The 23,873-nt window shown below is 36.2% G+C and overlaps 1 long non-coding RNA gene across 1 annotated transcript in view; it reads right to left on the bottom strand.

Moving 5' to 3' along the window:
• Positions 1-5,691: 5,691 nt before the first annotated feature.
• Positions 5,692-23,873, bottom strand: part of LOC147828924 (uncharacterized) — a 40,713-nt gene continuing 22,531 nt past the window's right edge. Inside the window, exons 3-4 of the long non-coding RNA XR_015449925.1 lie at positions 6,101-6,338; positions 5,692-6,014 (exon numbers count right to left, since the gene is read on the bottom strand). This is a non-coding gene — a long non-coding RNA (uncharacterized LOC147828924). The remainder of the gene's footprint in view (positions 6,015-6,100; positions 6,339-23,873) is intronic.

Raw genomic sequence — 23,873 nt, 5'->3', positions numbered from 1 at the left:
AAAAGTGCACAAGTTTACTTTGTGTATTTTTGTCCTTACTCAACTTAATATAGATCTTAGTGTACAATGTGAGGTAGAAATCCAGTTTCACTTTTCCCTCTTATAAATATACTTACCATTACATCAGTATTTAGTGAATGGTTTTTCCTGGTCCATATGTACTTGAATCTATTTCTAGACTCTTCATTCTTTCTACTATTTTTTTCCTCCTGTTCATTTGCTAATGTCACACTGTCATACTGTCTTAATTATCATATCTTTATGATCTGGAAGAGGCCCTTGTTATAGTTTTTTTGTTCAAGAAAGGTTTGGTTACTCTTTGCCTTTTGCTCTTTCATGTCATTAGAAGGATTCAAGCAATATTTTAAATCTTAGGATCAGCTTGTCAAGATCCACAAAACAAAAGTAAATAAAACTTTATGGAATTTGGGATTATGTTGAATTTGAAGAAAAACTGCTACTTTACATCTTTGTATCCATATACATGGTATACTTATAGATCTCTTTAACAATATATCAGTAAAGAAAGATGTGTAATTTTCCCCATGTCTATACAACTATTGATAAATTAGTCACCAATACATGTATTTTTACTGGTAAGTGTTACCTTTTTAAAAATGTTCATTGCATAACTGTCTGTTGTTGATGTATAGGCACGTGAGATGGTTAATCTTGGTTGTCAACCTGATTGTCTTGAGAAACACCTAGAAACTAGTAAGGCACATTTCTGGGTGCATCTGTGAGGGTGTTTCCAGAGATGATTGGCATGTGGGCCAGCAAGCTGAGGGGATACCCATCCTGAATGTGGGCAGTACTATCCAATAGGGTGGGAATCCAGATGGAACAAAAGCGTAAGGGGAAAGTCCCCTAGAACAGTTTCTCTGGGTTTCCCTTTCTCCACTTTCCCGCACCCTAAGGTGAGCAGATTTGTTCTACCACATCCTTCCATAATCATGTTTTACCTCACCTCAGGCCCAAAGCAATGCAACCAGCCAACTATGGACTGAAACTTTTGAAACCATAAGCCAAAATAAACCTTTCCTCCTTTAAGTTGTTATTTCTCAGGTATTTTGTCACAGTGACAAAAAGCTGCCTAGAGAATGTAATTGATTTTTGTGCATTGAAACTTGCTAAATCTATTATGTCTAACAGTTCGTCTTTAGTTTCTCACAGGTTTTCTCTATAGGAAATAATTATTTGGAAATACAGTTTTAGATCTTCATTTGCAATGGTCGGATGTTTTGTTCATGCATTTTTTTCTCTAATTCTCTAATTATTACATATAATATTCCATACACAACTATTTGGGTTATCTATCGCTGTGTAACAAACTGCCTTAGAACATAGTGGTCTCTGTTGGGAAGAAGGAAAAGTTGCAGAAGTAGATGCTGGCGGTGATGGTTACACAGCAATGGAAATGTACCAAGTATCAATGAACTATATACTTAAAGAGTGGCAAAAAGGGTAAAAGTACATATTACTATGAGGAAAAGCTTAGTGATGTAACACAATTTGTTAGTACTGTAAGAATGTTTCTGTGTGTCATAAACTTATTCAAAGCAAAGCAGGGATGGATGCTTGATGTCAGGGGCCTCAGGGAAGATGTCTCAAATGGTCAAGGGCTTGAAACATTGCAGGGCTGGTTGGGCTTCCTGTCCTCTATTTGCTTGGTTTATTTTTAATTTTCTTTCAGATATATCAAGATGTTATGTTTCCCTTTTAATAGAAGTTACAAACTATTTCTGCCCTTTTAGTTGCTACCCTTGTTTAAAAAAGTAGCTATGTAACTAACAAAGCCAAAGTTAATCACTATGATAATCTATTCCATAAACAATACAAGGTTCTTGGAATATCTTAACTCTAAAACTATTGTTTCATAAAAGTTATATTTGTCCAGCATTGCAGTTACATATTTTTAACTCCCCAAATTAGTCATTATAAATAGTTTTGTTTTATGCAGTCATTTGCTGTGGCTTGAACATATTTTAATGCTTTCTTTGAACACAAATTTTCTTTGAATCTCGTGATCCTCTGAATTAAAATTTCTTCTTCCTGCTATTTATCTTTTAGAATGCTTCAGTGAAACATTGTTGGCAGAAAAGGCTCTTAGCTTTGGTCATTTGAAAATGTCCACATTTCCCCATTATTTGTGTTCAGTAATTTAAACCAGGTATACAAAGGTCGGTCAGCAGTCATCATTCGGAGCACATAAAGACAGTTTATTGTCTTCCATCTTTTTTTGTTGCTATTGAAAAGACAGCTCTGGGACTAATCAATAGTCTATTTCCTGTGCCTATTTTTATGTTCTTTTACTTATCTGTGTATTACTGTTAAAGTAACACATGTCTACATTTGGTCTTCTGTTTTTGTTGCTGTTTTATTAAATCAGTTTTATTGAGCTATAATTTACACACAGTAAAATGCACTAATTTAAGGTATACATATTGCTAAACTTAGAAACATGTATGTGATGGTCAATTGATTGTGTCAACTTGAGTAAGAGAAGCTCAACTAAATTGGCTCAGCGATTCCACACCGTGGTGTGTGGAAGATCCATGCTAGGGCAGCTGGTCCCCTGGATAATGTAAAAGGGAAATGAAGGACAAATCTGCTTCTGTTTTTTCAGAGGAGCTCCAGTCTTTGCCTTCACCTTGGATGTCGTCTCCTGGCTTCTAGTGCATAGTCTTTAGCCTTTCAGTATAGACTCCACAGCCTTTCATCGCAGACCCATCAGCCTCTTGATTCAGACTCTGCAGTGAGCTCCAGACCTTCAACTGAATCCTTCGGTCTCCAGTGTGCAGACAGAGCCTCTGCACTCTTCCACATCCAACTCTGTGGGTGACTATTATAAGCTTATCTTATAAATTCTTATATATTTGTATATCTCATGTTATATCTGTTTCTCTAGTAAATACTACTGATAGACCTATTAAGAAATAACTAATGAGGGCTGGGGATTTAGCTCAGTGGTTTCGCCACCTGCTGTGCAAGCACAAGGACCCAAGTTCGATCCCCGGTACCAAAAAAAAAAAAAAAAAAGAAAAGAAATAACTAATGAATGAAGTTGAATTAGTATTCTCTTTATCTCTGAAAGGCAGCATTTTGTCAGAGTAAGCATTGAAATGCAGATGTGAAAGACCAAGGAAGCAATGAATCTGAGTCCTCCTAACTGCCCATTTTTAAATCCTTCCATCATCATCATGACCTATTATCAGGGTACTTAATTGTATTGCTATTATGGTGGCTAGTAATTCTGAATTAGAATTCTGAGCTGTAGATCTTTACTAAAATGAAGAATTCTTTAAATAAATGAATTCTCCAAGTTTAATCATCTCCTTTGGTTTGAAAAAATTCAAAAGACAATTTAAATAAAAAGAAGAGAAGACAGAAGAATAGAAAGTGTGTCTTGCCCTTTGAAAAGATTTGAACATAGCTTCACATTATTTAAAACAAAAATTACTGGTAACTACTAATATATGCACTGATAAGTGAAAAGACATTTTGACTCTTGTGAAGTACTCCTTAATATACTTATCTTCTTACATTATAGTTTAGTTATTCAGAATACAGATAAGACATTCAAGCTGTCACATGAATCAATAGCACATCCAATTTGAGGTACAAAATACTAGGTTTTAATTTTAATATTGGCTTCTTTCATATTCATGAAAATTAAACTGTAAGAACAGCATAAGTGGGCTGGGGATTTAGCTCAGTGGTTCCGCCACTTGCCTCGCAAGCACAAAGACCCAAGTTCAATCCCCAGTACCAAAAGAAAAAAAAGAACAGCATAAGTAAAGATCTGGTATTCAAATGCTGTTATTTAGAAATAATAAGCTGCTGGGCATGATGGCATATGCCTGTAATCCCAGCATTTTGGAGGTTGAGGCAAAAAGATCATGAGCTTGAGGCTAGCCTAGATTACATGGTGAGACCTTATCTCCAACCCCCATCACAGAGAGAGAGAGAGAGAGGAGAGAGAGCGAATAGTTTTGAATTTTTTTAGAAATACAGAAACAAAAATAAAAATATATACTTAAAATATTTGCAGTAGAAATCTCTGTAATTATATTTATATAAAATATTCTACAGTGAACAACTGCTACATTTATACTATGAAAAAAATCTGTGATTCCATAGCTGTGGTTTTCTCTTTCCCTTGAGTACATATAATTATGTTTTCCCATAATAAAAGCACTGACTAGTATTGAACCCAGCATGGCTAGTTGAAGTTCTCTGTGGCTGCAGGTACTCTTTCTCTGGGGTCTCAGTCTGCTTTCTTTAGCAAACATTCTAAAAGCAAATCCATTGCACCCGTGAACCATAAGAAATTCCTTTTTTCTGTAAATTTTTGAAACACTAATAGTTTTGCCTTTTAAATGATTTGACTACAATTAGTACAGTAGAGCAATATGACTGATTTATCACATATCATCAAGCATACTGGGGAATTCTTACCAAGGGATAAAATCTAACAAATGGAATGGATTTTTTATGAATAGTACATTAATAAAATTGGTGTAACCTTATATTTGACAGCATTTAACAAATCATTCATTGCTCTCCCTTTTGTAGTTTCTTTTTCTGGTTTGGGAACAACTGAAGTTTCTTAAATTCTCAAACATTTCTGAACTCTGTGCACAGTTCATCCAGTCTGGCCACGATGTCTGTGAGACCCTGCGTGGTACCACTAGTGTCCTCCTGGGGTGGGCGATGGGGGATTCCTGACCCCTCACCAACCTCACCTAAGGTGAAGTTGCATCCTCTCCCCTACCCTCTCTTGCTAACTATGTACAGAACACAACTCCCCTCATCCCCTACTCTTATCCTTGCAAGGACTAGGTGTGGAGATCCTCTAAAACATGAGAAAGAAGTCTTTAAAAATGCCATACTGATGACCTAATGGAACGTTACCAGCCCCTCGCCCACTTCTCCATGATAAAAGCTAGATCTGAAGCTGGGCTTGGTGGTACATGCCTGTCATCCCAGTACTCTTCTTTCTCAATTAAATCTTTTACCTGTAAATTTGTGCTGTTGCTTCAATTTTAATTTCCATTATCATTAAAGCAGGTTTCTACATGTGTCCTAAGTCACCTAGAACCAACTATTAGTAACCAATGATTATAAATGCTGAGAAATCCTGATTCTAGACAGGACCCTGTGCCTGCATCCAATATCATAATCATAATTATTTTTTCCTGGTATTAGAGATTGAACCCAGGGCCTTCTCAATGAGCTATAAGTCTAGATTTTTAATTTTTTAAAATTATGAGACAGAGTACTTCTAATTGCTAAATTACCTAGGCTGAACTTGAATTTGTGATCCTATTGCCTCCCAGACTGCTGGGATTACAGGTAAAGGCTACCACACCCAGTTCATAATCTCGTCTTTATCTGTGGATGACCAGAAGGATACATTTACTTTATTAATTATTATTAATAATATATGTGTGAAGACAAAGCATTTATTTCCCTTTTCATACAGCAGGATTTCTCAGAGACAGTTTTATATGTCTTAGATGATTAGTGGTGAAGGGTGTCAGAACATGCCACCTCCAAGTATGCCAATTTAGCACACTGATTGTTTTGAGCTGAAGGCAACTGAGAAACAGCAGGTTCAGGAAGGGTTCACAGACTATCCTCTTTCTACCAAAAAGTAGGACATAACATTATATTGTATACCTAAAATGTACCAATAAAAGGATATATAAAGAAAAAAAAAGTAGGACATAAATTTCCCATAATAAAGGTGCTTCCCTGTTGCAAGAAGAGGAGAATATTTTTATTACCAGCACAGGGTGTCAACACTGAGATGGATCTATATAAACAAACTTACTAAAATCACCCTTATCCTCTATGAGTTTTACGCATATAGTTCATTGTTGTTTTCCCACAATTTACTCCCCTCACCTTTTTCATTTGACTTATCCATCTCCACAATTTATTGTTCTCTGTTAAAATGGCTCTCAGGATTACCAACTTTTTTTAGGTCTTCATGTCTTATGCCGCAGAACCTAAGAAGGTAGAGCAAAAGTCATTCCTTGCCTACAATGGTGACAAACAATATCAATTTACTAACTTATTTATCAGCAAATTCCACCTTCTCTTTCCTCCAAAATTTTAGTAGGATAAGTTGTTTTGCTTGGTTGAAGTTGACATATCCAGAAGAACTGCCCATGCTCTTTGTGTATTTTCAATATCTTGTTTGTCCCATCAAGTCCCTGGGTGTATTTTTCCGGACAGAGTGAGTTTCTTCACTGGTGGAGCAGCTCCAGGACTGTCATTTGAATGTGGTCGCTCACGCATCCTGTACCTCTGATTTCTGCATCCTCTTTTATCTAAATGTTTTCAAATAAATAATTCACTCTATATAAAATACTCTAGGTTTCAGAAAAGATATATAGCAATTTCCACACCTTATAATTTTCTGGCAGGGATTACCATAATCATCATGCAAGTGAATATGTAGAAAAATGCTGAAGACAGAAAATACAGCCACAGAATATGGGGGAAGAGTGAATAAATCTGTCAAGTTTTGAATTTTAAGAGTGGTTGGGGGGTTGGAAAATACACTCTTTAAAAATCATAGAATAAACTATAGTAGACTGCAGGTCTATACTATGGTAATACAAGGTAAGTAATGAACTTAACCCCCTCCCTTCTATTCTTCAGAAGGTAAAGAAACAAACAGATGCCCTTGGGATAACAGAGGGCTAATCTGAATCATCTGCTCCTTGCCACCACTGCTTGATATGTAACTGAAATGGAGTCTTCTCGTGCAGGCAAATGAGTCACGTGGCAGGGTAGTGGACTCAGGCAGCTCCTGACATTGACAGAGACAACTGTATCTCTCAAGTTTATCATCTGTGAGATGGGAATAAGGCCTCCTGTTGGACCTGACTCATGTGATTGTGATAAGGATGCATGTGAAGGGTCAGGCACTGATAAGTAAAAGCATCCTTTTTAAGCACTAAATTAAGAGCACCACCAGGTGCATAATTGCACAGTGACTTTCAAAATGTGGTCATTCAACCACCTGTGTCAGGCTGACCTGGAGGTCTAGATAAAGATGCTGTTTATTGAACACCTGCCCAGAACTACATCAGATTAGAGTTTTAACCAGCTCCCTGCTGTATCTAAGATCCAAGAAGCACTGGTAACATGTAGTCATGGTTGCATGAGCCCTACCCCATCCCTTTTGCAGTCCTGTGCCATTGCAGGAGCATGTAAATGTCCACTGATAAACTCATCTATACATAAATGGTAAAGATAATAACTTTAAATAGTGATTTGATGCCAATGCCTTTAGAGTTATATCTTGATTTTAAAAAAGGAAAAAAACAGGAAATTGCATTATTTCTAATGATAGAAGGCAAGAAAAAATTGATAAGAATTATAACACTTAGACACTTAATGCCTATTTATCTTGAAAGATGTATTAGTTTTTTAAAATTTTAAAATGGGGGCAGCAAATATAGCTCAGAAAAACAAGGAAATGAAAGGAAAAGCCAATTCACTATTTTAAAAATGAACATGTAATATAAAAAAATGTAAGAAGTTAATAGTAGGCAGTAGTCTTGAAAAATTAGATACTCATCAAATTTTCAGCCTTAATTGAAGGATAAATTATCCAAATTTGATGAAATATCATGTTTCTCTTACTGGAAAAGATAAAAGTTTACTCACCATTAAAAATTCTTTCTAAACATTGTTAAGAAACTTCAATTTAAAAATGTGAGAGTGTTATATTTAGTTTTATAAATTACAGTTAATTGTGAGTTGTAGGAAAAAGGTTCTCTCCATTCCCCCCTCCATTCTTGTGTGGCTGTCTGGGTGGATCTATGAGCCCAAGAACATAAGACCTGAAGGAATAACAGCACAAATTGATATCCAGACCAGGGTGGTAAACTCTAGGGATGCTACTAGAAGACAGATATGAGGAAGAGAGGTAGAAACTGGTGGAAGGTCACCTCAAAGTTTGTTTACCCAAGTTAATTGCTGCCCGATGACCACTCTCTGGTGATCGAGGTTATTGTGCAGCATGGATACATGAAGGACATCTGTCCCAAAAGAGTCTTTGTGGCTTGCTACATGGCAGGAAAGACAGAGCAAATGGCCCTTTCTGAAGTTACAACTCCTCAAGTGATTTCAGCTTGAAATACTTTAGTCAATACATCGATCCAGTTTGGGAAGGCACATCTTTAACTCCTTCAAGGTACTTTTTTGTCAGATGAGGGTATATTGGAATGGAAAAATTTGACACTTAGAAAATTGAGACAGTAGAGCAGCAAATTTTGAAAGGAGACATTCATGGGGAGTTTGCCTTTTGAGCTGTCATAGAGCTATCACAATGGAAAAAGCAGTAATAGTGGAATCCACAGGGAAGAAACGCATGTTATCTTCAGGCTCCAGCTAACTTGCAAGCATTTTTTTTTTCTTTACCAGGTAGATATTTCTGAGTACAGAAAAGGGTTACTCAGAATCCCATAAGGATACTCAATAACTTTTTTTTTCAATTGTGCCAACCGATCTTCCAATCCATACTAGTTTTCCCAGTCAAGCCCTCTCTCCACCGAGGGCAAGCCCAGACCATGCTGGGGACTGCCTGCTTGGTCTCTATTCAGTTCTTCATTTTGGAGAGGCTAGAAAACTAGACATGAACTCTCTATGGTTAACTTCTGTAGAGGTCTGTGTGCACATCTGGTTCATCCAATTAGATACACTTCTGCAAGTTTAAAGGCTGAAATGAATTAGGCCCTTTCTAGAAGGAGTTGGAGGAAGACATTATAGTACCTGATTTCAAGACATACCATAAAGCTACATTAAACAAGGCAGTGTGGCTGGCTTAGGACTAACTGTATTGACCTATTCAATTTATTCCAAGGTAATATTCATTCCAAGGTAATATGATGGAGCAGGGTAGCTTTTTTCCCAACAAATGATGCTAAACAATAGACAAAAAATTGTATGTGTGGGTATGTGAGAGAGAATCTGAACTCCTATACTGCACAAAAAAATGTAACTCTAAAATGTATATCAAATCATAAATGTGAAATCTAAAACCATAAACCCTACTAGAAAATGTATTTTGACACATGCATCAACACGGATGATTCTAAAATACAATATGCTCCAAAAATTAAGTTCTAGAAAGTACTTAACATATGCATGCATTTACAATAATTCTAGAAAAAAAAGTCTAGAGTTATAGGAAGAAGCCAGTTTTGGGTGGAAAAGTCTTTAGAAGGGGCACCAAAGGAACATTTGGGTAATGAAATGTTATATATCTTAATTGTAGCAGTGGTTTTATGGGTTTATACATTGTATCAGTCAGTGTTTACTAGAGAATCAAATATAACATGAGATATAAATATGTAAGGATTTACAAGTCTGGCTTACAATGACCACCCATAGAGTCAGATGTGGAAGAGTGCAGAGGGTCTGTCTGCACACTGGAGACCAAAGGATTCAACTGAAGGTCTGGAGCTCACTGCAGAGTCCAAGTCATGAGGCTGATGGGTCTACAATGAAAGGCTGAGGGGTCTGTGCTGGACACCAGGAGATGACGTCCAAGGCGAAGGCAAAGACTGGAGCTCCTCCGAAGAAACAGAAGCATATCTCTCCTTCCTCATTTCCCCTTTATATCACCCTGGGGACAAGCTGCCCTAGGGTGGGTCTTCCACACCCTAGAGTGTGGAATTGCTGAGCCAATCTAGTTGAGCTTCTTACTCAAGTTGACATAATCAATCAATCATCACAATAGGGATGATAACAGACATAAAGCTAAAAACAAAAACAAAACCCTACCATCTTGGCATACACATATTCACTAATATAAATACCATAAGTGGCTCTTTAGGCCAGAAGGCCATATGTGAATTAATGTGTTCTATTCTGACATGAGACTTGAAAGGAGTATTGAAAAGTGCATAATGATAACAGCTCCATTTATTTGATTCAATTTCCCAAATATTTACTGAGTACCTACTTTGTGTCAGTCCTTGGCTAAATGTCAGTAATATCAGCATGAATAAGATAAAGAGGGCTCCTGGCCTTGAGCTCATAATTCTACAGGAGAAAAAAGATAATATAAGAAATTCAGATGATTATAGATAAGGGGTTTATCCCAGGCAGCATCTGTGAGGAACTGAGGTGAAATCGAGGCTTGCACTATAAATAGATATTAGCAGAGGGTGTGGGGGTGGCAGTATTCTAGACATGCATAAATACAAATGTCAAGCTAAAAATGGGAAGATTTCTCCTTTGCCAATGTGTCAAATGAAAGGAAGAGGACGGGAATGAGAGTACAGAATTTGGCAGGATCTGATTGGCGGGGGCGGTGCCTGTACGCCAATTTAAAAATTTTTAATTTAGAACTAAAAATAATGGATCATTTCATTTAATACTTGCCCCAACTATATGCAGGAGGCACTATTACTAGCTCTATTACAGAAATGAGGACACTGAGACCTCAGGAGGTAAGTGAAATTCCCTCAGTTTGTGTAGCTACCCCTAAGTGTTAAGAGCTGAGAGTGACTTCCAGAGCACACTCTGGATTGTGTGGACCACAGACTCCAATGCTATCAGACAGATAAATCAGAAAATTTGCTGTACAGCATTAAACCATGGTGAGGTCTGTTACAAACGGGCAAGCGTAAACCTTGTGGAAGGATTCCAATCCTACTCATCTTCATACAGTGAATGGGAGCCCAGGGTAGCTGGACAAATTAAATTTTCCAGAGAAGCCGAAAAGTCCTTGTCAGCATGCTAAATCTTATTTTAAAATCCTGATAACTGATACAAATTTTAAAACAATTGTATACAGACATCCCTTGGTATCCACATGCTGTATAAGCTGGAGTTCCCAGCCACCACTTCGAATTAATGTTCCTTCAGATTTCTCCTACATGATATGCATTGCATGTGGTAATAAACTTGTTTGTTTTTCTCTTTTAATCTGTCATTTGTTACAAGGCTACATCCCCACTAAGATGGGAAAAGGAAAGTTCTGTCTCCACCCAAGTGGGCAGTGGCAGGAATAGAGCCTATGCTCATTTGGGTTGGGCCCAAGAACTGGGTCTGCTGGTGCTCCCACAGAAGCAAGCACGGAGAGGCATGCAGGAGTGGAAAAGCAGCAGAGGATACCACAGCCATGGAGCCATGCATTGTTAGAAATCCCCAAGGAGCATCAGCTGAGGCCCCTGGGAAAGATGAATTGAGTGAATCTGAAGAACTACTTTACTTGTGTCCCAAACAACTGGATATCTCTATGGGATGAGACAAAATCTGATTTTGCCTCACATGTATTTTTATTTTTCTTTGAAAAATTTTTATTAGTATATGTTTTCAGTACATAATGATTACATGCATCATGGAGAGTTCATACATGTATATCACATCTTAACTTTACTTCCCCTCCCCTCCTCTCCTTGCTCTCCATCCCTGTATCATTTCTCATTTGCAAAAGATCTATCTCCCTGTTTCCTATTCCTATTCCTGTCCTATATTTTGCTTGTTATATTGTTCATACTTTGGGTTTTTCATATAAGAGATGACATGCAATATTTAAGCTTGTGTACCTAATTTAACTTTATGGTCTCAAGTTGCATTCATTTTCCTACAAATAACTCAAACTTATCATTCTGTATGGCTCAGTAGTATTCTATTTGTATGAATACTGCTTTTTTTTTTTGGTACCAGGGATCAAACTCGGAACCTTTTGCTTGCGAGGCAGCCAGCGGCACCACTGAGCTAAATTCCCAGTCCCTGAATACTGCATTTTTTAATCTATTCATCTATTGATGAACATGTAGGCCGCTTCCAAGATTCAGCTATTATGAGTTATATTGCTGTAAACCTGGGTATTCATGTATCAGTATAATATGATGCCTTTAACTCTTTGGGGAAGATAGCAAGGAAGATAGCTGGGTAAAATGGAATTTCTATTTCTGGATTTTTAAGGAATTTCCTAGTGGTTTTACTAGTTTACATTTCCACCAACAAGTAGAAGGCTTCCTTTTTCCGAACAGCCTTGCCAACACTGCTATTATTTGGCTTTTTGATGGTAACCAATCTTTCTGGAGTAAGGTGGAATCTCAGTGTTGTATTAATTTGCATTTCTCTGGCAACAGATATTGAACATTTTTAATTTATTTATTGGCCATTAGTACTTCTGAGAAGGATCTATTCATTTCATTTGTCCATTTTTTATACGGTCTTTTATTTGGGGAGTCTAATTTGAGTTCTTTATTTTTCTAGATATTAGTCTTCTGAGAAGTAACTGGCAAAGCTTTTTTCTCATTCTGTAGGCTGTTTCTTCACTTGGTTGGGTGTTTCCTTTGGGTTTAGAAGTTTTAAAATTTAATATAATATGATTTATTGATTCTCAATGTTTTTTCTTGTGTAACTGAGGTTCAATTCTGAAAGTCCTAGCCTATGGTTTGTCTACAGGAGTGTAACCTATTTTATCTCCTGCAGATTAAGTTTTCTGTTTCAATATTTAGGTCTTTCATCCATTTTGATGGTGAGAAATATGGGTCTAGATTTAATCTTCTGCATGGGTAAAGCCTGTTTTTCCAGCACCATTTTTTAAAGACACTCTTTCCTCCAGCACGTTTTTGTAAATTGGAGTTTTTCAGCATCCTCTATTGTGTTCCTTTGATCTACATGTCTATATTTTGTTCCAGTACTATGCTGGTTTTATCATTGTAGCTCTGTAATATAACTTGAAATTTGAGATTGTGATTCCTCATGCTTTGTTCTTCTTGCCCAGGTTTTCTTTTGCTATTCTGGGTCTCTTATGGTTCCATATGAATTTTAGGACTGTTTTTATTAGTTCTCTGTGGAATGCTGTTGGTATTTTGATTGAAATTGCATTAAATCTGTATATCATTTTAAAATTTTTCTATTAATATATATTATCATAACCTATTGATCACATGGAATTTGTACCTGTACATAATATATCTTAATTCTTTTATTTCCTTTCCTCTCCCATCAATTCTTTTTCCCCTCCCTTCAATCCTTTTTCCCCTCCTCATTTACACAAGCTTTGTTTCTATTATTTTCCTTCCATTCTATTTTTTTTCCTTTTCCCTTCTTTCCCTTCTCTCTCCTGCCTACCTTGTTCCCTTTCCAGTTTGAAGATGTTCTTCCTACTTCCCAATATCTATCCTCTATTATGCTCCTTATTTACTACCCTTGGGTTTCTCACATAAGAGAAATAATGCTATATTTAAACTTGTGTGTCCAATTTATTTCATTTAACATTATGGTCTCAAGGTACAACCATTTTCCAACAAATGATTCAAGTTTGTCTTTATATATGACAAAATAGTATTCTGTTGTACTTAAATACATTTTCTTTATCCATTCATCTTTTGATGGGCATATGGGCTGTTTCCAAGATTGAACTATTATAAATTTGCTACTATAAATATGGGTATGCATACATCACTGTAGCATGGTGCTTTTAACACTTTTGGGAAGATAACTAGAAAGGGGAATAGCTGGGCCAAATAGAACCTCTAGTTTCAGTTTTTCAGGGAATCTCTATGTTGATTTCCATAGTAGTTACACCAGTTCATACTCCCACCAAACATGGACAAGGGTTCCTTTTCCCCACAGCCTCACCAGCATTTGCTATTGGTTGATTTCTTGGTGATAGCCAATTTTTCTGGAGATGAAATCACAGGGTTGCTTTAATTTGCATTTCTCAAATGACCAGTGATGTTGAGCACTTTTTCATATATTTATTTTCTGTCTGTACTTCTTCATCTGAAAAATGTCTATACATTTCAGAAGCCCATTTTTGGATTGGGTCTTTAAATTTGGGGGTTCTGATTCTTTTGAGATCTTTATATATTCTAGATGTTAGTACTTGAGGAGTAGTTGGTAAAAACTTTTTCCCATTCTGTGGGTTGTCTCTTCACTCTGTTGCTGGTTTCTTTTGCTGTACAGAAACTTTTTAATTTTATGACCCCACTTACTGATTTTTTATATTTCCTGTGTGATTGGTGTTTTGTTCATAAAGTCTTGGCCGACACCTATATCTTTGAGAGTTCTACCTATTCTAACTTCCAACAGGTTGTTTCTGTTTTAATATTTAGATCTTTGATCCATTTTAATTTTATGCATGTTAAGAGATGTGGGTCTAGATTCAACATTCAGCATGTGGAAAGCTAGTTTTCTGAATACCATTTATTAAAGATTGAAGGTGCTTGGCCCCTGTGTCAAAGATAAAATAGTTGAGTGTGCTTGGAGTTGTTTTTGCATCTTTTATTCTGTTTCATTGATCCTAGGGTCTGGGTGTGGGGGTGGGGGTGGGGGTGTGTGTGTGCTGTTTGTTTTGGTGCCAGTACCACAATGTTTTTGTTGTTATTGCTGTTATTTTTATTATGGTGGGTTTTTTACGTTGGGCAGCAATTACTCCAGACCCCTGAAATGTTACTAGAAACCTCTGCAGTAGGCTGCAGTCTCCTGCCCAGTGTACGACACAGGCCTGAGGGAAAAAAACCTAAAAGACAGAGCTAAGAAAAGACAGAAAGCAGGGTGCCAGGACGACCAATGCTGGTGCAACTGACAAGGGCATTGGCCAGTCCAAGCCACTCATTTTTATTAGTAATCAACTAGGGTAAAGGTAAGCTATGTGCAAGGGCAGGAATACCTGAGAGGATGCACAATCATGTGGTTTCTATGGAAACTAATGTAAGCAAGACTCATAAAGGACAAAACAAAGAATTCCTGAATTAGGAGCAGAATTGACAAAATATATGGTTGTACTTAATATATGGTTGTATTTCTAGTTAGAAAGTTTTAATTTTAGGAATGGAATTTGGGTGCAAGTCACTCTGACCTTGACACATAGGCTTTGGCCAGACTTATTTCTCAAAAAAAGCCAATTGTGGGGTTAACTCTTTACAGCCTGCACTCCTTACAGCCTGCCTTGGGCATAATCAATATTGGAGTCCTCTGCACATTTTAGATATACATAACGATAATATTCATCATAGGGAATTTGTACCCAAACATGATATATCTTGCTTCTTTTTTTTCTATTCCCTTCCCTTTGACCCCTCTTTTCTTCCTAATATACAAAAGCTTTGTTCCCATTTTTTTCTTCTATTTCCTTTTGTCTCTTCTTTCCTTTCCTCCTCCTCCTCCCTTGTTCCTCTTCTCACTTGAATATTTTCTTGCCATTTCTCAATGTCTATTGTACATTCCTAGGTATATAAATCAATACTCAAAAATCAATAGCCTTACTGTACAAGAATAAACAAACTCACTGAAAGAGAAGTTAGGAGCAACACCTTTCATAATAGCATTCAAAAAAATGAAATACCTAGTAATCAATGTAACAAAGGAAGTGAAAGACCTCTATATTGAAAATGACAGTACTTTGAAAAAAAGAGATCAAAGGGGATATCAGAAAATGGAAAGATATCTCTTGTTTTTGGGTAGTAAGAACCAATATAGTGAAAATGGCCATACTTCCAAAATTGTTATACCAATTTAATGCAATCCTAATCAAAATTCCAACAGCATATCTCACAAAATTAGAAAAAAAATCCTAAAATTCATTTGGAACCAGAGAGACCTAGAATGGCAGAGGCAATTCTGGGCAACAAAGGCAAGGCAGGAGGCATCACAATCCCTGACTTGAAATTATACTACAAAACTACTGTAATAAAAACAGCATGGTACTGGCCAAAAAACTAAACAACAATCAAAACAAACAAACAAAAAATAGCCCTGAGGCTCAATGGAACAGATTGGAAGATGCAAAAACAACTCCAATAAATGTTTTGCTTAAAAAAAAAAAAAAAAAAAAGATTGGTCTGTAGTTTTATTTTCAGTTGAGTCCATGTCTTGGGGAGGGGTACACAGTTGGAATATATAATGATTACATTTATCATGAGGAGTTGGTACATGTGCATAACAAATCTTAATTCTTTTTTTTAATCCCCTTCCTCTTCTTCCTTCTCCCTCCATCTCTTTGTCCCCTTCCCTTTTGCAAAACATCTATCTCCCTGTTTCCTATGATCTGTCTTTCATTTTGCTTTTTATCTATATCTTTAGTTTCTCATATAAGAGAAACCATGCAATGTTTAACCTTCTGTGTCTGATTTCACTTAACATTATGGACTCAAGATGCATCCATCCCTGTGATTTTTGTCCTTGCTTCTGTTTATATGATATATTAGGCTTATTGACTTGTGCATGTTGAATCACTCTTGCATCCTTAGGGTGATGATTTGTTGCATTCTATTTGCCAGAATCTTACTGGCAAACAGAGGATTTTTGCATCTGTGTTCATTAACGAGATTGGCCTGCAGTTCTCTTTTTTTTGGTTGAGGCCTTTTCTGGCTTTGGAATTGGGGTAATGCTTGTGTCCAGAAATGACTTTTGGAGTCCTCCTTCCCTTTCAATTTCATTAAAGAGACTGAGTATTGGTGTTAGCTCTTTCCTCAAGTTTTTGTAAAATTCAGTGGTTAATTCATTGGATCTGAGGCTTTTCTAAGTTTGTAGGTTTCTAATATTGCTTCAATTTCATTGCTTGTTATTGGATTTTGCAGGATTTTCATATCTTCTTGTTTCAGTTTTGGTAATTCATATGTTTCCAGGAATCTATTTCTTCCAGATTCTTGATTTATTGGAGTACAGTTTCTCAAAGAAATTAGTAATAATCTTCTGGATTTCAGTGGTGTCTCTTGTGATTTTACTTTTCTATTACTAATTACTTTGATTTGAGTCTTTTTATTTTTTGGTAAGATTGGCTAAGGGTTTGTTTATTTTTGTTTATTCTTTCAATGAATGAGCTCTTTAATTCATTGAGTCTTTGTATTGTTTTTTAGTCTCAATTTCATTAATTTCTGCTCAGATCTTTATAATTTTCTTTCTCGTACTAGCTCTGGATTTAGATTGTTCATGTTTTTCTATGACTTTGAGGTGTACTGGTAGATTATTTATTTGAGATCACTCTGTTTTTGTGACAGGCATTCACAGCTATAAATTTCCCTCTTAGGAATGTTTTCATTGTGTCCCATAAGTTCTGGTATGTTGTATTGGCATTATCATTTAATTCTAGAAACTGTCTAATTTATTCCTTGATTTCCTTTGTGACCCATTGATTATACAAGGGGATATTGTGTGATTTCCATGTGTTTCTATGATTTCTATGGCTTATTTTGAAATTGATTCCCAGTTTCATTGGACTAAGATCTTATAATATTCATGGTATAATTTTGTTTCTTTTGCATTTACTTTAACATTTACTTAATGTGGTCTATATTAGAGAAAGTCCCATGTGTTGCTAAAAAGAATGTATTCTGTTGTTTTTGGGTGGAACACTCCGTAAATATTTCTTTGTTGATTTTTTGCCTAGTTGATCTATTTGTGACAGTGGGGTATTGAGGTCCCCCACTATAATTGTGTTGATGTTTATCTGATTTTTTATGTTCAGTAGTGTTTGTTTTAAGAAGTTAGCTGTGCCAGGGTTTGGTGCATATATGTTTAAAATTGTTATCTCTTCCTGTAGAATTGTTTCCTTAACCAATATGTAGTAACTCCTTTGCCTCTTCTGATAAGTTTTGGCTTGAAGTACACTTTGTCTGAAAACAGAATAGCTACTTCTACTTATTTTCAGGCTCCCATTGTGTGGAACATTGTTTTTTATCCTTTGATTTTTAGTCTATGAATTTCTTTACAAATTAAATGTGGGGTTATTTTTATACACAGCATACCATTTTTTTTCCCATCCAATCTGCCAATCTGTGTCTTTTGATTGGGAAGTTGAGACCATTCACATTGAGAGTTATTACTAAAAGGTATTCACTTATTCTGTCATTTCATATTTTCCTGTTGCTGATTTCCTCCCCCTACCTTCTGCCTATCTACTCATGCCACCTGGTATATTCATTCTATTACACTTTTGTCATTGCTGGCTTCTGTCTCTTTCTAAGGATATTTTTGAATTTTTTTTTTGAGTACTGGTATAGTGACCATGAATTTCTTAAGGTGCTCTTTGTTATGAAATTTCTGATTTCTCCATCAATTTTGAAAGATAGTTTTTCAGGATGTATCAGTCTGGGTTGGAAGTTTTCTCTTTTAGGGTTTAAAACACATCACTCCAGGCTTTCCTGGCCTTTAAGGTTTGTGTTGAGAGATCTGCTGTAATTCTAATGCATTTACCTTTGTAAATCATTTATTGCTTTTCTCTATCAGGTTATAAGATTCTGTCTTTGTGTTCAACTTCTGGGATTTTGACTTTACTGTGTCAGGCAGAAGTTCTTTTCTGATCATGGCTATTTGGAGTTGTATATGCCTCACCTATCTATATGTTTAATATTCTCTCCATACTTGGAAAGTTTTATGCTATTATTTCTGAACACAGGTTTTTTGGTGCTATTTGTACTGTCTTCTAATTTTCACTAATTCCATTTAATTTTAGGTTAATCCTTCATCTCTAGCAGCTGTTGGATCGATTTTTCATGTTCTCTTGTAGTGTACATGGTATCTCTGAATATATGATCACCTGCATAAGCCCTTTTAGTTCTGACACTCTCTCCTCACATTGGTCACTTCCATTGCCCATATTTTCAATAGAAAATTTTATACTCTGGATTTCTCTTTGGTACCTTTTCATGGACTCAAATTCTTTCCTAAACTGGTCCTCCAAGTTTTGCATCATTTTGTCTGACTTAGCTGTTTTTTATTAGTGTCTTCTGTAAGTTCACTGATCATTTTGTGTATTAAGTCCATTATCTGTTTAGTTATATCATCTTTGCACTTGCAGAGCAAATTATTGATCATTTTTTTCCTCTTATCATTTCATATAATTCAGCTGTTTGTTTTCTAAATTTTCTTTGCACCGATACCCCATGGCTCAGCTTTGGAAGAGTTGGAAGTTTGGGGAGGCATTATTTTTGCCTTCTTTGGTCATGTTTCTATTTTTTTTTCTTTTGTACTAAGGATTGATGGTTGATTAAAGTTGAAAGATTTTTTGCTTATATGGAGACCTCTTTAGTTAGTTATATGCTTCCCAGTGCTCTGGGCATTACTAACTATAGGCAGTTCCCTGTGTTTCAAGATCAGCTCACCTCTATTAATTTGGGGCAGCAAGGGTGCAGTAGAATTGTCCCAGCACTGAATTCTCTGGAGATGAACCACAGTAATACTGATGACACAAAGACAAACCAGCACATCAGCTATGATAAAAATCAATTAATAGCAACAGCTATGCCACCACTGGCAATAGCAAAGAAATCTGCAACAATAATGGAATTAAAGACAAACTGAAAATTAACATACAATAAGAACCAATCATTGTATCATCCTTAACAATAGAAAACAGATCCATAATAATAATGTAGACATAAAGGCAAACCAAATATTAACATACAGTAAATATCTACTAAATGCAGCAAATATACCACAGTTAACAATAGAATAGATTTCAATAATAATAGCATAGAGTCAGCTAAGTATCTAAAGCACAATAAAGCTTAATAGAGGTACTAATAAAAATGGAGGAGTGGAGAAGGGAAAAATAAAAGAAATAAAATTTGAAAAATAAAGAAAAAGAAGATGAGAAGGAAATAAAGTGAGATAAAGCATCCAATGAAAAAGTAAAAGAAAATTAGTAGAATTAAAGGTAGCAGAAAAAGACAAATAAGAAAAAAGAATAAAGAAAAGAAAAACAAAATCACCCTTCCCCCCCAAAAAAATAAAAACACAGAAAAAGAGAAACGAGTCCAAAAATTCCTCTGTATGTTTGAATAAGTACTTTCTTTCCAGGACCTACAGTATTAGAATCCACCAGGTATGGAGAAAAGATAGTGAGTAACTACTGAGAAATATTTTGCTTTCACATTCATTTTGTGTGTGTGAATGCTGAGTTCTGTCCCACCTTTCCTGATAAGCACAGTCACTCATTTGTGTGTGCCCTAACTTCTGGTGCTCCCAGTTTCCATGTCCCTCTGTGCGCCACAAGCTGCTGGTTTCTCTGCCTAGCTTCATGGCCTGTGGGTTTGTGCAGTACACACCTTCTTCCAGAAGACCCTCTGTCCCTACACCCCTCACTGTGGCAAGCCAAGGTGTTAACCTGATCATACTGGCAGATGGGGAGAACAGACTGTTAAACTCTGAGCAGGGAAGGTCAAAAAGTCTGCCAGCATTTTCAGACCCAGCCTCCTCTGAAAACCACACTTGACCACTTTGGCTTATTACCTCAGAGAACAGGACCACTGTGTCCTTCCTAACATGAGCTTAAATTTCTCAGGGGGTCTATGACTAGTCTGCCCATCAATGACTATCTCTTGGGGCCATCTCCTACCTAGTCACTAGGGAAGGCTAACCACAGAAACCCTGAATCATAGTTGTCTGTGGCTTCTGACTCCTGGAGTATCTCAGTCTTATGAACAATTAACCTCTTCCCAAAATGGTTCCTGATTGATCATTCTCAAACATGGCATACGCTGCACTAAATTTCTTTTTCAACTCTAGCCTGGAGAAAGTTGGAAGGAATTACTTTCAGAGTAAAATCGCACACTTCATTTGCAGTTTATAATAACCATGGTCTTTTCCTGGGGCTGGCGCTGCCAGCATAGTCCATTGTTTGGGTGAGGCTGCATACCCTCTCCAGGCTTAGGCTATGTTTGAGCAGACAGGCCCTCCTTCCTGGGAGCCTGGAGCCATTTCAGCCTGCTTTCTTTTCCCTTTGTTTTCCTCAGATTCTCTGTGATTTCTAGTTTTTCTTTCAGTTCTTTCTTAATTCCCAGAACTTTTCTTCTTTTTCTTTTCACTAAGTTTCTGTTTTCCATTTATCACAAATGCAGGTCCTGAAGGTACTATGATATCCTGCCAGATTCTACATAGTCACCTCCAGGAACAGCCCTCAAATGTTTCTTAAAAAATCAACTCCTCATAGAGATCTAATTACGAAGAGCAAAACCTTACAGGATAATTTAGAATAATATACTTATCTCTAGAAGACAAAGTTTTCCTAACCAATTTCTTCTTTGCTCCGAGAATGCTTGAGGATTACAATTCTAACCTTACTCCCAAAGTTTGCCACAAAGTATCTGGGTTTTGTTATTATATTCATATCACTCTAGTATATCCATATCCATAGTCTTTGGAAACAAAGGACATCATCCTATTTTATAGCATTCTGGTTTTGGTAGTGTTATTCCCATTTCTAAAATCTAGTAACTCTCCATTGCTGAAAGCTAAAAGAGCACTGGGAACAAGCTGCAATTCTATTTTGTTTTGGTTTTTTTTTCTAAATGGGAATTAAATGGGATTCCAAAAGTACAAAGCACAGAGTAAAGGTTTTTAAATTTTGTAATAGTGGCTTTAAGAATCTACTGTGTATCACTTCGAAACTCATTCTATGAGGTCAATATCATCCTGATACCAAGATCAGAAAAGGATACACAATAAATGAGATGTATAGATCAATATCCTTAATGAACATAGACATAAAAATACTTGCAAACTGAATTTTACAACAAATTTATAAGTTTATACATCCTGATCATGTTGGTTTCATCCCAACAATGCAACATTCACAAATCAATAAACATATGCACCACATAAGCAGAATCAAGGATAAAAAATGCATGGCCATGTCAATTAATGAAAAAAAAAAGCAGTTGACAAAAGTAAACATCCTTTCATGATAAAAGACCTGGAGAAAGTAGGTATAGAAGGATAATACCTCAATAATGGCTATATATATGATTAACCCATAGCTAACATCATTCTGAATGGGGAAAACTGGAAGTATTTCCTCTAAAATCAGGCAGGAGACAAAGATAATCACTCTCACCACTCCTATTCAATATAGTACCTGAAATTTTAGCCACAGCAATTAGGCAAGAGAAATACCAGATAGGAAAGGAAGACATCAAATTATTCTTGTTTGCAGATGATATGATCCTATATTCAGAAGACCCCAGAGACTCCACCAAAAGATGTTTAGAGCTGATAAATGCAGCAAAGTAGCAAGATAGAAAATCAGTACTAAGAAATCAATATCTTTTCTGTACACCAATGATTGATTCACAGAGAGAAAATTAGAAAAACAATTCCTTTCACAGTAGTCTCAAAAACAAAATATTTTTGAAAGAAAAAAAAAAACCAAGCATCAGCCTAACCAAAGAGGTAAAAGACCACTACAGTGCAAATTACACATCACCAGCGAAAGAAATTAAAGAAGACACTAGAAGATGGAAAGACCTCCCATGTTCATGGATCCAGAAGAACTGATATTGTTAAAATGGCCATATTATCAAAAGTAATCTACAGATTCAATGCAACCCCCATCAAAATACCAATGACATTCTTCACAGAAATAGGAAAAATTCTAAAATTCATACAGAAACACAAAAGATCCAGAATAGCCAAAGCAATCCTAAGCAGAGTCATCACACTATCCAATTCAAAATACAGTACAGAGTACTGTACAAAAGTAGCATAACACTGCCATAAAAACAGGTATGTAGACCAATGGAATAGAATAGAAGATCTGGAAATAAACCCCCAAAGGTACAGTCATCTAATTCTTGACAAAAGAGCCAAAAACAGATATTGGGGGAAAAAATGGCCTCTTTAACAAATGGTGCTGGGAAACTGGTTATCCATAGGTAGAAGACTGAAATTTGATCTCCGTCCCTTGCCATTATAAAAATAAACTAAAAATAGATCAAAGACATAAATATAAAACCAGAAATCTTGAAACTGCTAGAAGAAAACATAGGGAAAATATTTGACAGGAAATGACTTTCTAAAGAGTATTCCAAAAGCTCAAGGAATAATAAGAAGAACTGACAAATGGGATATTAAAAATTAAAAATCTTCTGCAAAGTAAAGGAAAAGTAAAGGAAACAACAGATTAAAGAGACAACTTAAAGAATGGAAAAAAAATCTTTGCCAGTTTCTCTTCAAGAGAAAATTGGTATTCATAATACATAAAGAATTTTTAAAAATTAACTCCAAAAGAACAAATAATTCAATCAAAAAATGGGCAAATGAACACTTGTCAAAAGAAGAAATACAAATAGTCAATAATTATATTGTTTAAAATGCTTAACATTTCCAATCACCATAAAATTCAAATCAAAATTACATTAAGATTCACTCTCACCCCAGTCAGAATGGCTAAGGTATCATTAAGAATACAGTACATGAAACTATACTGGAAAGGATGTGGGAAAAAAAGGAATCTTCTACATTGCTGGAGAGAATGTAAATTAGTGCAACCACAATGGAAATCAATATAGAGGTTCCTCAAAAAATTAAAAGTAGAATTACCCCTCCAAAAATATGATCAGTTTTACCACTTGTGGTATATACCTGAAGGAATTAAAGTCATCATACTGCAGAGATTACTGCATATTGTTTATTGCAGCACAATTCACAATAGCCATATATAACAAACTTTTACTATTAGATAAAAAGACAATCCAATTTAAAATTGGGCAAAAGATCAGCATAAATATTTCTCCAAAGATACACAAGTGCCCCATACACACATGGAAAGATGTTCAACATCACTAGCCCTATGGGAAATGCAAATGAAAGCTAAACTGAAATACTATTTCATATATACTATATTTATTATAGTCATCTACTACTATAATCAAAAGACAGATAAGTCAGTAAAAATATGCCAAAATTAAAACCTTCTTGGCAGTGAAGCTCAGCCAGTCCCAGCACCCAGAAGGAAGCTCCCCCGCTGCCATCCCAGGCTCCTAGGGCCAAGAAGGTGAGCCGGTCCCAGCACCCAGGAGGAAGCTACCCGCCTCCGTCCCAGGCTCCTAGGGCAGTGAAGCTCAGCCGGTCCCAGCACCTGGAAGGAAGCTCCCCACCTC

The sequence above is a fragment of the Heterocephalus glaber genome, unplaced genomic scaffold (genome assembly GCF_053883595.1).
Source record: "Heterocephalus glaber isolate CG9 unplaced genomic scaffold, H.glaber_assembly_v1.0 deba00000818, whole genome shotgun sequence".
Lineage (NCBI taxonomy): Eukaryota > Metazoa > Chordata > Mammalia > Rodentia > Bathyergidae > Heterocephalus > Heterocephalus glaber.
This window is presented reverse-complemented; position numbering and strand designations above follow the sequence as displayed.